This window comes from Rhinatrema bivittatum, chromosome 2 (assembly GCF_901001135.1).
Source record: "Rhinatrema bivittatum chromosome 2, aRhiBiv1.1, whole genome shotgun sequence".
NCBI classification, from domain to species: domain Eukaryota; kingdom Metazoa; phylum Chordata; class Amphibia; order Gymnophiona; family Rhinatrematidae; genus Rhinatrema; species Rhinatrema bivittatum.
The window spans coordinates 255,292,040-255,308,702 of record NC_042616.1 but is presented as its reverse complement, the minus strand read 5'-3'; positions in this window follow the sequence as shown (position 1 = coordinate 255,308,702).

Here is a 16,663-nt window from a genome sequence, read left to right as displayed (position 1 = left end):
TACATATCTTGAACGTCATTGAGGTTCCGGGACTATATTGAAAAAATAATCTTTTTAAAAAAAATTCTTTCAAAAAAATTGGTAATATGGAGGTGGCAGGAAGTTAATGATTGTAAAACAATACAATTTGGTGTGGGGGACACCTACACTCTATATGAAACCTTCTGCTCTTCCTAAAAAATTTTTTAAATTAAAATAGATGAAATAAAAAGATTGGAAGTAAATTATCAGATCCATATTTGAGTGTAGGTTCTGAAATTTAAAAGATCAACCTTGAATACACTTTTATAAAATCTTTTTGCAAAAATTGTTAAAAATCTTTTATTCTGCAGTGACAGAACAACATTAAGGTCAGAGGCAGGCAGCAAGCAAGGATAACGAGAATCCAGGCTACTGTCAGTGGCAAGGAAGAGGCAAAGGCAAGGTTGGAGAGGTGAAGTCAAGGCTAGACAAGGCAAGGGCAAAGCTGGATGAGGTGGGGAGATGAAGGCAAGGCTGGAGACAAGGCTGAAGGCAAATCTGAAGACATGATAGAGCAGCAACTCACCACTGCTAGGCAGATGAGACAATCCTGTGTTAAACAGCAGGGGTTTAAATTCCTGGCCATGTGACATCATCAGAGGGCACCAGGTAAGTTGTTCCCACCATGGGGGCCTTCATAAGTAGGCGTGCACTGTGTGCAAACCTAGAGGAAGGCCCTGATGGTGATGGAAGTGCCATTCCTGGCCGCGTAGAGTGGCAGCATTCCTGCCTTGGTGGACTGGGTAAGTTAGCCACCTTGTGGGGGCAGCCTGCAAGCCGGCAAACATAACAAAATCATGGTGCCAGGTGAAGTGAAGAAACCGGAGACGCAGATGCTGAGTGCTTAGCCATACAAGATCACCCTCTTTGAACTGGGGTGCTGGTCGGTGTTTGGTGTCTGCATATTTCTTGTCCTGAGTGGCTGCCTGTGAGATCGGTTGATTGGTTTGAGTCTAGAGATCATGGAGCTCCTTGGCCATGAGGCATTCTATAGGGCAGTCCATGGTGAGACACAGTGAGAGTAGTACCCAAGGGTGTTTCCCATATACAATCTGGAATGGAGAGGCACCGGTGGCACTGTTTTGATGGTTGTTATGTGAAAATTTCACCCAAGGTAACAGAATGACCCAGTCATCTTCATTATTGTTGATATACAGCCTAAAGAAGCTCTTTAGGACCTGATTGATATTTTTGGTCTGCTTGTTGCCTTAGGGGAGATTGGCCGTGGTGAAATCCAGAGAAATGCTGAATTTGCAGCAGAGTGCAAAAAATTGGACACCTCTATCAGACAGAATGTAGGAGGATAGACTGTGTAATCAGAAGACATGTTGGACAGAGAGACAAGCCAGTTCAGGAGCTGAGGGTAGCTCCGCGAGAGGTACAAAATGAGCCATTTTCGAGAATCTATCCACTATGACCCATATCACAGTGGAGCCATATGAGAGAGGGAAAGCCACAATGAAGTCTGTGGATATATGGGTCCAGAGTTCCTTGGGGGCTGGAAACAGCTGTAACAACCCCCAGGGTTGGGCACAAACAGTTTTGTTCTGTGCACAGGTAGGACAGGAATCCATTTAGTCTTTCACATCTTTCTTGAAGTGCGGCCATCAATAGTGGCGTTGAAGGAAGTCAAGTGTTTGGGCTACTCCAGGAGCCATGCAAGAGCCTCTTGGGGACAATCATCTTCCCTGCAAGGATGGAAGTGACAGAAGCAAGGATGATCCTTGCAGGATCGATGATATGTTGTAACGCTTCTGTTATTTCTTTACAAGCCGTTAAGCCCGTTAAAACGGGCTACATCCCTCTGTCTCTCACCTCCCCCTCATTCTCTCTCCCCTCCACCCCCTACCTCCCTCCCTCTCACCCACTCCTCCCACTCCTCCCTCTCCTCCCACTCAGTCCCTCCCTCCCACTCAGTCTCACTCCCTTCCTCCCCCCTCTCTCCCTCCCTCTCACTCTCCCTCAGTCCCACTCCCTCCCTCCCCCCTCTCTCCCTCCCTCTCACTCTCCCTCAGTCCCACTCCCTCCCTCCCTCAGTCCCACTCCCTCTCTCTCCTCCCCTCTCACTCAGTCCCTCACTCTCTCTGTCAGTCCCTCCCTCTCTCTCTCCTCCCTCGCTGCCACCGCCGTTAAAAAGGGCTACATCCCTCTGTCTCTCACCTCCCCCTCATTCTCTCTCCCCTCCACCCCCTACCTCCCACCCACTCCTCCCTCTCCTCTCACTCAGTCCCTCCCTCCCACTCAGTCTCACTCCCTCCCCCCTCTCTCCCTCCCTCTCACTCTCCCTCTCCCCCCTCCTCTCACTCTGTCTCCCTCCCTCTCACTCTGTCCCACTCTCCCTCAGTCCCACTCCTTCCCTCTGTCCCACTCCCTCCCCCCCCCTCCCCTCCCTCTATGTCCCACTCCCTCCCTCAGTCCCACTCCCTCTCTATCTCCCTCCCTCCCACTCACTCAGTCCCACTCCCTCTCTCCCTCTCACTCAGTCCCACTCCCTCTCTCTCCTCCCCTCTCACTCAGTCCCTCCCTCTCTCTGTCCTCCCTCGCTGCCGCCGCCGCCACCGGACGCCACCGCCACCCAACGCCGCCGCCGCTGGACGCCGCCATGCCGCTGCCACCCGCCGCCGCCGCCGCTACCACCGGACGCCGCCGCCGCCACCCAATGCCGCCGCCGCTGCCTCCCGCCGCCGCCGCTACCACCGGACGCCACCACCACCCAACGCCGCCACCGCCGCTGGATGCCGCCATGCCGCTGCCACCCGCCACCGCTACCACCGGACGCCGCCACCCAACGCCGCTGCCGCTGCCACTGGACGCCGCCATTGTTTTTTCTTTTTTTCTGACGCTGGCTCAGACTGACGTGCTCGCCCGCACATGCGCGGTAGAGCTGGTCTCTACTGCGCATTTGCAGCACGTCGGTCAAGCTTCGTTTATTAGTATAGATTTAGGAAGGAATGGGACAGTACATTTGCCAGCAGGTTTATTTTCAGCCTGACAGTAGTGGAGTTTGAAATCAAATCGGGAAAGAAAATGGACCAGTGAGCCTGTCTGGGGTTGAGTTACTGGGCCTGCGTAAGTTTCTCCAAGTTCCTGTGCTCCACGTAAAAGGTGATCTTTTGTTGAGCCCCCTCTAGGAGGTGTTACCACTCTTCAAGGTCAGCTTCACTGCTAGGAGTTCTCCAATCGTATAATTCTTCTCTGCTGGGGAGAATTTCCTGCAGAAGAATGAACATGGAAGAAGCATTCCTTCTGGGCCCCAACCACAACGGAAGAGGCATCTACCTCAAGCACATAAGGATGAGTGGAGTCCGGATATCGTAGACATGGCCCTTGAGTGAAATTTTGTTTTAACTTCTTGTTGCGCAGGAGGTGGACCCTTGGGCCGAGGGGGGGGGGGGGTTTGACACTACCCGTAGGAGGGATCCTATGGGTCCCAACCGTCAGCAGGCAGAGAGGGCTGATGGATGGAGGCCAGCTGGCGCTTCACCAATACCAGCCCTCGTTCCCCGTGGGTTTAGCCTTTGGGTGCCGGGGCTGGCTGGACTTAGGTGGCCTCCGTCCCTGGTCGTCAATGGGTGGATCGAGGTCAGCCCAGAAGCAGCAACTAGAGTAGGTATCAGTCTGTACTGGACGAGGCGGAGTCCCGGAGATCCGGGCGCCAATAGGAACATAGTCTGACAGAGGGCGCCCGAGCAAGAGCAGACCGAAGCCTGAATGAACCACGTCCAGGACAAAGGCTGAAGAGGAGTCTTTGAGCAAGCTGGGTTCAGGACTGGCGGCAGTCTGGAAGCAGTGGCAAAACAAGGCTTAGGTCTGGATGAGGAGAGAGTCAAAGAATGGTCAGACGAAGCAGAAGTCCAGGGCTGGAGAGAGGCAACAGAGTAGTCAGGCAATGCAGAGGTCCGGGATTGGAGAGAGGCTACGGAGTAGTCAGGCAATGCAGAGGTCCAGGGCTGGAGAGAGGCAACGGAGCAATCAGGCAATGCAGAGGTCAAACCAGGTTAGCAATCCGAAGGAGAGATGAAGGAACAGGAACTCAGGAGCAAGGAAACAGGAACGAAGGCAATCAGGATGAGGAACCAGGAACAGGAGAAGCAACGAGCACTTGACTAGCGAAAGGGACCTGATGCAAAGGAAATTTGAGAGAGCTGAGCCCAGGCTTATATACTGGAGCTCTGCCGACATCATCATCTGGGGCCGTGGCCAGATTCCCGCCGCAGGCCCTATGAAAGGATGAGCTGCACGCGAGCCTAGGAAGGAGCGCGGCGCTGGTCGGGATGGCGTCTCTCTCTGTGGGCCATGTGGACAGGCCCGACGTGGAACATCAGGAACTGCCGCAGAGCCGGAGGCCCCAGGGGAAGCCCAAGGACGGAGCCGGCAGCCCACAGCTGCCAGAGACGAGGGACCAGGTGCTGGATCACTTTGAAAGAGGTGAGGGGGCCAAGCCATGGGTCTGTTACAGCTGGCGTGCGTAACACTTCTGGAATGCATTGACAGCTTCCAAGGTCCAATTTCTGGTGTCTGCCCCTTGCACATTAAGGCAGTGAGTGGTGCAGCAAGGGTAAAGTACCCAGAGATGAATTTCTGATAGTAATTGGAAAAGCCCAAAAACCTTTGCAGGCTTGAAGCCCAAAGGGCTGGGGCCATTCTAGGATGGCCTTCTGCTTTGCCGGATCCATGCATAGACTGGTAATGAAGATAATATAACCCAGGAAGGGTAGTTGTTCTTGCTGGAAGAGGCGATTTTCTAACTTGACATACAGGCAGTGTTCCTGTAAGTTCTGGAATACTTGTTACACATGTAGTCTATGAGCATTCAGTGTCTTGGAGAAAATAAGAATGCCATCCAAATAGACCACCACTGAGGAGTATAAAAGGTCTTGAAAGATGTCATTCCCGATTTTTTGGAAGACTGCCGAGGCATTGTAAAGTCAGAAAGGCAATACTAAGTACTCGTAGTGGATTTACCCAAAGGAAGTCTCCTTACAAATCTGCTTCATTTTTTTGAATGGGCTAATAAAGGTGAACCAGTAGATTTATTGTATTTTGATTTTCAGAAAGCATTTGACAAAGTCCTTCATAAGAGGTTTCTAAGAAAAACCAAAAAGTCATGGGATAGGAGGCGATGTCTTTTCGTGGATTACAAACTGGTTAAAAGTTAGGAAACAGAGAGTAGGATTAAATGGTCAATTTTCTCAGTGGAAAAGGGTAAACAGTGGAGTGCCTCAGGGATCTGGTGGACTGGTGCTTTTCAATATATTTAAAAATGATCTGGAAAGGAATACGACGAGTGAGGTAATCAAATTTGCAAATGATGCAAAATTATTCAGAGTAGTTAAATCACAAGCGGATTGTGATAAATTGCAAGAGGGACCTTGCGAGACTGGAAGATTGGGCATCCAAATGGCAGATGAAATTTAATGTGGACAAGTGCAAGGTGTTGCATATAGGGAAAAATTACCTATGCAGAAGTTACATGTTATTAGGTTCCATATTAGGAGCTACCACCCTGGAAAAAGATCTAGGCATCATAGTAGATAATACATTGAAATTGTCAGCTCAGTATGCTGCAGCAGTCAAAAAAGCAAACCGAATGTTAGGAATTATTAGGAAGGGAATGGTGAATAAAACGGAAAATGTCATAATGCTGCTGTATTGCTCCATGGTGAGACTGCACCTTGAGAACTGTATACAGTTCTGGTCACTGCATCTCAAAAAAGATATAGTTGCACTGGAAAAGGTACAGAGAAGGGGGACCAAAATGATAAAGGGGATGGAACAGCTCCCCTATGAGGAAAGGTTAAAAGAGGTTAGGGCTGTTCAGCCTGGAGAAGAAAGAGCTGAGGGGGGGATATCATAGAGGTCTTTAAAATCATGAGTGGTCGACAATGGGTAGATGTAAATCGGTTATTTACACTTTGGGTTAATTAAAGAACTAGGGGGTACTCCATGAAGTTAGCAAGTAGCACATTTAAAACCAAATCAGAGAAAATTATTTTTTACTCAACGCACAATTAAGCTCTCGAATATGTTACCAGAGGACGTGGTTAATGCAATTAGTGTAGCTCGGTTTAAAAAAAAGTTTGGATAAGTTCTTGGAGGTGAAGTCCATTAACTGCTATTAATCAAGTTGACTTAGGGAAGGGCCTCTGCTACTATTGGAATCAGTAGCATGGAATCTTCTTAGTGTTTGGGTACTTGCCAGGTTCTTGTAGCCTGGGTTGGCCACTGTTGGAAATAGGATGTTAGGCTTCATGGACCCTTTGTCTGACCCAGTATGACAATTTCTAATGTTTTATGTTCTTATTATAGGCGATCTTCCACTTCTGTCCTTGTTTAATATGGATGAGATTGTATGCTCCTCTGAGATCTAGCTTTGTGAAGACCTTAGCTCCTTGGACATTTATTTATTTATTTATTTATTTATTTAGAATTTTTATATACCGACATTCTTACATTAAAATGCAAATCATACCGGTTTACATAAAACAGAAAAAGCAGGAAAAAATATTTCCATAGTCAAATACAGAGAACATTTATAATAAAATTGTTAACAAAGGCATAAGGTAGGAACTTGAAAAAAGGTTACTTAACAGAAAACGTAAAAGAAAAAATAGTAAATGAAGCACAAAGAGTTGACGTCGGGGGAGGGGCATGGTCACACATCGCAGTCACCCATTTCCCCATACCTCCTGATGATAGTTCCGTTTCTTTTTTATTATTTAAGATGGTGTTCACTTCTTGTGGGGGCCCAGGATGGAGGGTGGCCTCCCCGCTCGCTGGCGCCTGATGGTGAGGCACTTTTCAACTGCCGCCGGAGCTCACAGTGACGTCGGGGGAGGGGCATGGTCACACAGCGCAGTCACCCATTTCCCCTCACCTCCTGATGATAGTTCCGTTTCTTTTTTATTATTTAAGATGGTGTTCACTTCTTGCGGGGGCCCAGGATGGAGGGTGGCCTCCCCGCTCGCTGGCGCCTGATGGTGACATGATGTATGTCATGATCATACAGCTCAGATATCAGCAGTAGAGGATAGCGATCCTTCTTTGTAATGGCATTAAGGGTCCTGTAGTCTCTACAGGGTTGGAGTATTCCATTCTTTTTGCTACAAAGAAGAAACCCACTCCGTAGGAAGAAAAGTATAGGTGGATGAAGCCTCTAGTGAGATTTTCCTGGATACAGTCACTCATAGTCTCAGTTTCAGGCTCCGACAGGATGCATACCCTTCCTTGAGAAGATTCATTGCCAGGGAAGAGCTCGATCCTACAATCATAGGGATAGAGAAGAGGAAATGTTTCAGCCTTCTGCTTGGAAAATGTATCCTGAAATTTGACATATTGAGGAGGCAGTCCTATCTGACTGACTGCAATGGTCAGATGGGCCAGAGGAGTGACAGAGGCAAGGCAAGTAGATGAACAGAGCAGGCCCTGATGGACCAATTCCAATGAGGACCAGGTCAATGGTGGGCTGATGTTTATGAAGCCAGGGGACTACCATAATAATGAGACTGACTACTTGAGAAATGACATAGAAGGTAATGATCTCGGAATGTAGAAGACCCGAGTGGAAATTTCATGGAACATTACTCTTCATGACCTTCCACAGGAAGGGGTCTCCATAGACTGAGGAGATTGTGAAATGTTGGGTCAGGGGAACTGTGGGTATACCATGCTGTTAAACCAGAGCTTGGTCAAAGTTTCCCCCTGCGCTGGAGTCAAAAAGTGCTTCCAAGAAGAATAGGGTTGCCAACTGGCTTCAGATATTCAGGACAGGTTGATTCAGCACTGGTTTTACCCCCATTACATGCTGGGACTTATTCTGATTTCCCTATTACATTCTATAAAAAAAATCAAATTATAAGTATTTGCATGCAGGGGAGTAAAACCAGGACTGGATCAACCTGTCCTGAAAATCTGGAGCCAGGTGGCAAACCTAGAGAAGAGGTGGGTTAGGCCCACAGTGATGGACACAGGAATGAGGAGTTGGGGAGTAGAGGAAGTCCAGCCTAAGTTTGCCTCCTCAGTCAGCCCTAGGCATGGATGTTTTCCTGTTTCTCAGGGTGGTTGGCCAAGAGGTGCCTGCGGATTGCACAGTTCATGCACAGGCGCAGCTGCCTTCTGTGTAATTTTTCTTCAGAGACCAGATGGCCGTGGCCCAGCTGCATAGGTTCATCTGAAGGTTTAACTTCTGGAGCCCGGGCCATAGGTGAAGAAGGTGGGTACTGGAAACGAAGTGCTAAGAGACTAGGGCACCATGCCTTATTGCTGATGAGATCTTTCCTGGAACCTACAGTCAATACACCCTGCTAGGGTGATAAGTTTATCCAAGGAGGTAGGAATCTCCCATGCTGCGAGCTCATCCTTGATTTGGTGTACTAGTCCCTGAAGAAAAATGCTGTGAGGCTATCCTCACCCCAGTTCAGTTTGGAGGTGAGGGTTTGGAATTCATGGTGTATTCAGTGAGAGTCCGAGAGCCCTGATGGATTTGTAGCATCTCAGTAGCTAGGGAGGCGTCTCTTCCTGGTTCCTCAAATACGAAGCACAATTTGTTTAAGAAACTTGCAAACTTTTGGAGTACAGGATCTTCATGCTCTCAGAGAGAGGAAGCCCAAATCAGCACGATACCATCCATGAGTGAGAGAGGATGTATGTGACCTTAGCAAGATCATCCGGAAACAGACCAGCCTGCAATTGTAAGTGCATCTGGCATTGGTAAATGAAATCTTAGCACTGCTTGAGGTCCCCCATGTAACACGGGGATGCCACGAGCTGCAGCACTGCTCTGGAAAATGTGAGCAGCACCAGTGGAGTGAGAGCCACTGGTACCAATGCTGGCATCCAGGGCATCCATCCTGATGGCCAATCTCTCCAGGGCTGTAATCAGCTGGTTCAGTACCTGATGTAGTTCCTGCAGTCACTGGGCCAGGCCGGGTATTGTTTGGAGTGAGAACAGGGCCATCAGGTCCATGGCCTCATCAACCTGTTAGGATTGTGGACCCTTGTGATGGGGTGAGATTGATACAACCTACAGCGAAGCTCCTGTTGGTCCTCACCGCCAACTGCTGGAGCAGATGGGCAGAGACTAAACTGGAGCTTCACCTGTACCAGCCTCCTTTCCCCTCGAGTTGAGACTTTGGGTTCTGGGGGCTGGCAGGTCTTAAATGGCAGTCTTTAGGACGCAGGCTGAAGAGGAGATCTTGTGCCAGGCTGAGGTTGGAGGCAGGTGACAAGCAAGGATAACGAGACTCCAGGCTATGGTCCGTGGCAGGAGGAATGCAAGGATAACGAGAGTTCAGGCTGAGGTCAAATGCTGGATCCATTCAAGGGTAGGAATACGTTAGCTAGGTAAGGCTGGAGAGGTCAAGGCAAGGCTGGATGAGGCGAGAAGACGAAGTCAAGGCTGGACAAGGCTGAAGAGATAAAGACAAGGTTGGATAAGACTGAAGGCAGGGCTGACGACAAGGCTGAAAGCAAGGCTGAAAACATGATGGAGAAGCAATTCACTTCTGTTAGGCAGATGACCCATTGCTGAGGCAATCCTATGTTGCACGGCCGGGTTTAAATATCCAGCCGTATGATGTCATCAGAGGGTGCCAGGGAAGTCTGTTCCCAACCTGGGGCCTTCATAGGTTGGTGTGCACTGGATGTGCGAGCCTACAGGAAGGCCCCGACGGCGATGGCATTCCTGGCTATGTGGCACGGCAGTGCCAGCATGGCTTGGCAGGCTGGGTGAATGAGTTGGCAAAGGTAACACGATCGTTCTCCATAGCAGGTTCAGTATTGTGGAACTTTATGCCAGAGCAGTTGTGAGTCACATTAGATACTACTAAATTTAAGAAATGTTTAAAAACTTGGTTATTTAGGCAGAAATTTGAAGAGTAATTATAAGAGAAAGAGAGATAAGGTAAGGTGGATAAGACTAGTAGCAGGAAAGGAGGCTCTGTTTGTGATTTTGTTTTTTAAACCTGTATATTTGTTAGTGATTTGAATTTTATTGTGTATGTTTTTGCTATAAACCGCTGTGATCATTTAGAATTGTCAGTATAGAAAATTTTTAAAATAAATAAATAAAGTAGAGGGGTTTGGAGGACCTCTCTCTTAACTGGGCAAACCAGGGATGAACTGGTAAAACTGCGAATGGTGTCAGTACTAGGGGTGTGCATTCGTTTTGAACTTAAATGTAAAACGCTACTTTTTTTTTTTTTTAACTTAAAAAAGTGATGAGGCGAAAACGATCGGATTTCCAACGTATTCAACATAGCTATGTTGAATACGTTGGAAATCGCGATTGTTGATCCAAAATAAAAATTTAAACCCCTCACCTTCCTTAATCCCCCCCCAAAGACTTACCACAACTCCCTGGTGGTCCAGCGAGGAGTCAGGACGCCATTTCTGCCATTTCTGAACTCCTTTGCGAGGAGCACGTGACGTCGGCGCCACGTCGGAGTGATGCGGCGTCACGTGATTCCCCGCGGGTTCGCTCCGGGACCCTCGTTCGACCCAAAAGGAAATTTTGGCCAGCTTGGGGGGGCCTCCTGACACCCCCAAGCTGGCCAAAAGTGCTTTGAAAATTTAAACCCCTCACCCTCCTTAATCCCCCCCCCCAAGACTTACCAAAACTCCCTGGTGGTCCAGCGGGGTCAGGACGCCATTTCTGACCTCCTTTGCAAGGAGCACGTGACGTCGGCGTCACGTCGGAGTGATGCGGCGTCACGTGATTCCCCGCGGGTTCGCTCCGGGACCCTCGTTCGACCCAAAAGGAACTTTTGGCCAGCTTGGGGGGGCCTCCTGACACCCCCAAGCTGGCCAAAAGTTCCTTTTGGGTCGAACGAGGGTCCCGGAGCGAACCCGCGGGGAATCACGTGACGCCGCATCACTCCGACGTGACGCCGACGTCACGTGCTCCTTGCAAAGGAGGTCAGAAATGGCGTCCTGACCCCGCTGGACCACCAGGGAGTTTTGGTAAGTCTTGGGGGGGGGGGATTAAGGAGGGTGAGGGGTTTAAATTTTTATTTGCACATATGGACATAGACTCAACTTATGGAATTCTCCATATGTCTATATTGACCGCAAATGGGACCCCCTTTCGACTTATGGACTTATGAACATAAACCTTTGCTCTGCACATCCCTAGTCAGTACCCCTTTTAAAATCCCCCGATTTATGTGGTAGAAGTTAGATTTGTGCGCAGAAGCGCTCGCCCACTTACTATGAGAACTATTTCTCCTATTGACTGTATTCTGTTGGAATTTGTCCTTAGTTTTAATTGTAAGTGGATTTTCTTTGAGTGCACTTTTGTGCTATTTTGTACTCTTCCAATGTGCAACCTGCAGGGGAATTAGTTTGTTGGTACTGTTTATTTGCATGAACAACCAAATGTGCTTACTCGTTTTATACAGACCTGGCTTGGCCACTGTAGGAAACAGGATACCGGGCTTGATTTAACCCAGTATGGCAAGCCTTATGTTATGTTCTTATGATAATATGGATGTTGTAAAAAATAGAATTACCATATTATTTTGATGTTTTAAGTCAATTTTGAGCATGAGTAATTTGTTGGGGAATTTCTTCCTCTCTCTCCCTTCCCCCCTCCATGCTTCTTTCCTCTTTCTCCATCCCCCTCTGAAAGCTGCCTGGGTCAGAGGTCATTAAGTAAGTTTGCTCTGACTTCTGAGCAGGTAAGGTGTGTTAAGTAACTTCTCTGTTTTCTTAAACATAAAGAACACTAGAAATGGAGTTTTTCTCCAACTTGCCTAAGCTGGTTTACATTTAGTTCTAGCAGGATGGGGAAGTAACTTAGGGGGTCATTTTCCAAGCGGATCGCACGCGATAAGGGACGTTTCGCATGCGAAAAGTCCCTTATCGCGTGCGATACCAAGATGGGGATGGAGTCAGGGCAGCGTCAGCCCCGGAAGAGGAGGAGTCGGGATGGCACCAGGGCTGATGCCGCAAAGACTGCGCTGACAGCGAAAGGTAAGCACCTTTATTGCTGTCAGTTTCGCGCCTTTTATGGAGGTGCAATCGCTGCCGGCTATCGCAGGACCACCCCCCCATTACCACGGGATTCACTATGCCTTGCGGCATTAGTAAATCCAGCCCTTAGAGAGCTCAAGAAGCAGCAGTATTTTAGCAGGCTGCATGCATATATTTCTATGGCTTGATTAGCAGGAGAAATGTGTTGCAATTTGTTATTTCCCTTTTGTGTGCTTTACTTAATAGGTTTAAAAATGCTCTATACAATCACTTGCTGTGTTTTCCTGTAAAACAAAGTTGATGTCAACTAATAAAATCCTGGTGACTGTTACTGGCTGGCTTGGTATTTGTGCGTGTGAAACATGCTCAGAATCATCACTACCAAAGAATGTTTTTGTTGTGGGTATGTCCACAACATCCTTCTTAGTAAAGTCAGAAGCAAAGAATTCATTTAGTTTTTCTGCTATTTCCTTTTCCTCCCTGAGCACTGATTTTACCCTTTGGTCATCTAATGGTTTAACTGATTCCTTCACAGGCTATGTGCTTTGAAAGTACTGGAAACGTTTTTATCATTAGTTTTTATCTCTATGGCAAGCTTCTTTACAAATTCTTTTTTTGGCCTGTATTATTATTGCTTAACATCTAAATTCCTAATGCTTATGCTCTTCCCTATTTTCCTCTTGTGGGTCTTCTTTACATTTTTTGAAAGATGCCCTTTTGGCTTTAATGGGCTCTTTCACCTCATCATTAAATCTTGTTGCCAGTTGTTTGGACTTCATTCAATATTTTTTAATGCATGGAATGCATTTTATCTAGTTTTCCAAGATGGTATTTTTAAACAATATCACCCCTCATGTAAAATTTTAATCTTAGCAACAGATCCTATTAGTTGTTTTCTAATTTCCACATTTTATAGTTGTCATCCTTTTTAAAGTTAAATGTTACTGCAGTAGTTTTACTTAGCGTCTGCCTTCCAGTAATTATGTCAAATTTAATTGCATTATGATCACTATTGGCAAGAGGATCCACCACCTCTACCCCTTGCACCAGATCCTGCATTCCCCTGAGAACTAGAACTAAAGTAGATTCTCCTCTCGTTGGTTTCATGACCAGCTATTAACTGAAGCAGTCATTTATGGCATCTTAGAATTTTACCTTCCTAGTATATCCTCTAGTGAAATTTAGCCACTCAGTACTTGGGTAATTGAAATCGCCATTTCTGTTGTGTTGACAATTTTATTAGCCTTTTTAATCTCTATTACCATTTTACAGTCTGTTTTCTAATGTTGGCAGCATGAACAGTAGATACCCCTACTATTATACTCTTTTCTATCACACTTTGGAATATCTATCTATAAAAATTTCACAGTACAGTTTTTTTCTGAATTTTTGTCCCAGGTGAATCTATGCCATCCCTAACATATAATGCCTCCCCTCCACCATGTTGATTTCCCTATGTCAATATAATTTGTACCCTATCACATTTCCACATTATCACATTGCTTATCCTCCTTCCATGAGGCCTCTTAGATGTATATTATGTCCATATCTTCTTTAAGAATTCACTTCCTTCTGAACTCACTTAGCTGAGATGAATTTTTCCTTGATGTACATGTCTGTAGCATTGTGAATGACTTTTCTTTTTTATGGCTACGACAAGAGCAGGATTATTTGAGATTTTGGAAGTCATTGAAAGCTGAGTTATTTAGAAAGGCATATGGTGGCAGAGAAGATTGAAGTCTGTTAATTAGTGCAATGTAGTTATGTTTTATTGATTTTATTGTTTTTAGTTATTGTATGTTTATTACTTGTTTTGATTTTATGACTGTTAAATTGTAATCCATGTTGAATGGATTGGATTACACAGAATAGAAGATGTTTTAAATAAATAAATAAAACAAATAAATAGTCCAAAAAGGGCAGATTGTGTTTCAATACAAAAAAAACTGAATCCTATTTAATTCTCTAAGAAGTAGACACACAGTCCACTATAAGAACATTCATAAAGAGAATCTAACTTTGCTTTGAATGGTTCAAAGTATAATCATTTGTTCAAGTCTCTAAATTATATATATTGTTTAAATTATATATTTCTACATAAAAAATAACACTTAACTGATTCATTATCTTGATTTGACATGGAACTGTGTTTTGCTGGGAATTGTATCAGGCAGTTCTTAAATAACTTCGGTGATTGAAGGCATTTATTACGGACCTTTTCTCCTGCAGGTATGTTCTAAAACTGAAGCACAGTGTTGTGCTGGAGGTGGACCCTTGGCCTGGTGCAGGATTGGTAGGCCCTCTGGTCGGACCCAGAGAGCACCTGCCACCAGGAGGCAGAACACATGAGGAGACAGAGGCTAACTGGAGCTTCACCAATAACAGCCCAGGGTTTCCCCAAGTTGAGCCCTTGGGAACCCAGACCACCTGGACTTAGTTGGGCCTCAGATGGTCTCCCATAGAAGCAACGGAGAGGTGTGCCCACCATGAGCAACGGTGCGCGGCTAATGCAGATAGGATGGACTAGACCCAAACTGGAAGCTCTGGAGACCTCAGGGAGGTCACAGTTCAGGAAGGTTCTCCTGGCGAGACCGGCAGCGCCTGCGGGTCTAGTCGGGTGGAAGCCACGAGTGGATTCCCAGAAGGCTGGTCTGGTGGTCACAGTAGGCCAGAAGACAGTGTCCGAGAGAAGTGCAAGGGTCAGAACAAGAGAATCAGTCCAGAAGTAGTCAGCCAAAGCAAGGGTCAATACCAAGGTCAGTCCGAGCATAGTCAAGGCAAGCGAGGGTCAGTTCTAGGCAGCAGACAGGAGAATGGTCAGGCAGGCAGAAGTCAGTTCCAGGTGGCAGACAGGAGAATGGTCAGGTAGGCAGAGGTCAGTTCCAGGTGGCAGGCAAAAGAATGGTCAGGCAGGCAGAGTTCAGTACCAGAGGTCAGTCCGTAGGGGCACTACCTGGAAAGGATGCAGGAACACACAGAGACTCTGGAATGAGGATACGCTGGAACAAGGAGACGCTGGAACACGGAATAGGCAAATAAATAACACCACGGTGTCGACCCGATTGCCAAGGCGAGGTCCTGGGGGACAGGGCCTAGCTTTTATATGAGGTTTACGTGACATCATCCGGCTGCGCCGCAGAGCTGGTTCCCGCCCTTGGCCCTTTAAAGGGCTGGGCAGACCACAGGGGAGGGGCCAGCGCCGGGAAGGATGCTGCGCCCCGTCATGGAGCTAGGCCCGACGTGGAGGGCCTGGGAGACACTGCCGCAGAGCGCTGCGGATGGGAGGCACATGCAGCAGCAGCGGGAGAGGGCGGCCCGGGGCCCGACAGTGCAGGAGCAAGGTGACCACATCCGGACATGGCCTAGCATGGATGGGACACACAACAGTACACCCCCCCCCCCTTCTAGACCTCCCCCTTACCTGCATGGATTTCTCAGGATGGTCGCGGTGGAAGTCCTGGAGTAATGTCTTGTCCAGAATGTGGTGGGAGGGCTCCCAGGAGTTTTCTTCCAGTCTGAAACCCTCCCATGACAGAAGATACTCCCAGTGCCCTCACCAGTATTGTACATCCAGGACCTCCTTGACTTGCAGGGTATGCTATGTTTCTAATGCGTGTTGCGTAGGTGGAGGAGGACTTCAAGAAGGCCAGTACAGAACTAAGGGCTTAAGTAGTGACAAGTGGAATGTGTTGTGAATTCCCATGGACGCTGGAAGTTGAAGTTGATAGGTGACTGCTCCTATGCGTCGGACGATGGGGAAAGGTCCAATAAAGTTGGGGGCTAGCCGTTGGGACAGCAATCATAGCCATATGTGTTTGGTACTGAGCCAGACTTTCTGACCCGGCTGGAACAGAGGTGTGGTCCAACGATTTGTATCTGTGAAGCGTTTGGCTTGGTCAGCTGCTTGGCAGAGTCTCTCCCTTACTTGGTTCCAGAGCCAGCGTATGGTTTGTGCTGTAGATTGGGCTGCAGGTGAGGGTACACTAAGTGGAAATGGCAGAGGTAGGCGTGGTTGACAGCCGAAGACCACTCTAAAGACTGAAACTTCCGTGGCAGAGGCAATGCGAGTATCATGGGATAGTTCTGCCCATGGCAGGAGGTCAGCCCAGTTATCTTGTTAGTCTTTGACATACGATTGTAGGAAGGTTTTCAAAGAGTGATTGGTCCTTTCAGCATGGCCATTTGCTTGCAGATGGTAGGCTGATGTTAAGTTTAACGTTATATTGAACTTTTTACATAGAGACTTCCAATATTTAGCAGAAAATTGGGGACCACGATCGGAGACAATTTCTTGTGGTAGTCCATGTAAGTGAAATAATTGGGTCAAGAAGAGTCGAGCTAACTCTGGAGCCAATGGAAATCCAGGTAAGGGGACAAAGTGGCCCATTTTTGAGAAGCGGTCAATGATGACCCAGATTACAGTATTTCCTTTTGAAGGAGGCAGATCCACGATGAAATCTGTGGAGAGACTTGACCAAGGTTCGATGGGTGCAGGAAGTATCTGGAGAAGCCCCCATGGGCGGCCAGTCAGGGGTTTTTGCTGTGCACAGACTGGACAGGAGACCACATATTCACGGGAGTCCTTTACCGTATAGGGCCACCAATAGTGCCTTTGGAGCATCTCGAGAGTCCAAGCTCGGCCGGGGTGGCTGGTTAGTTTGGAGCCATTAAC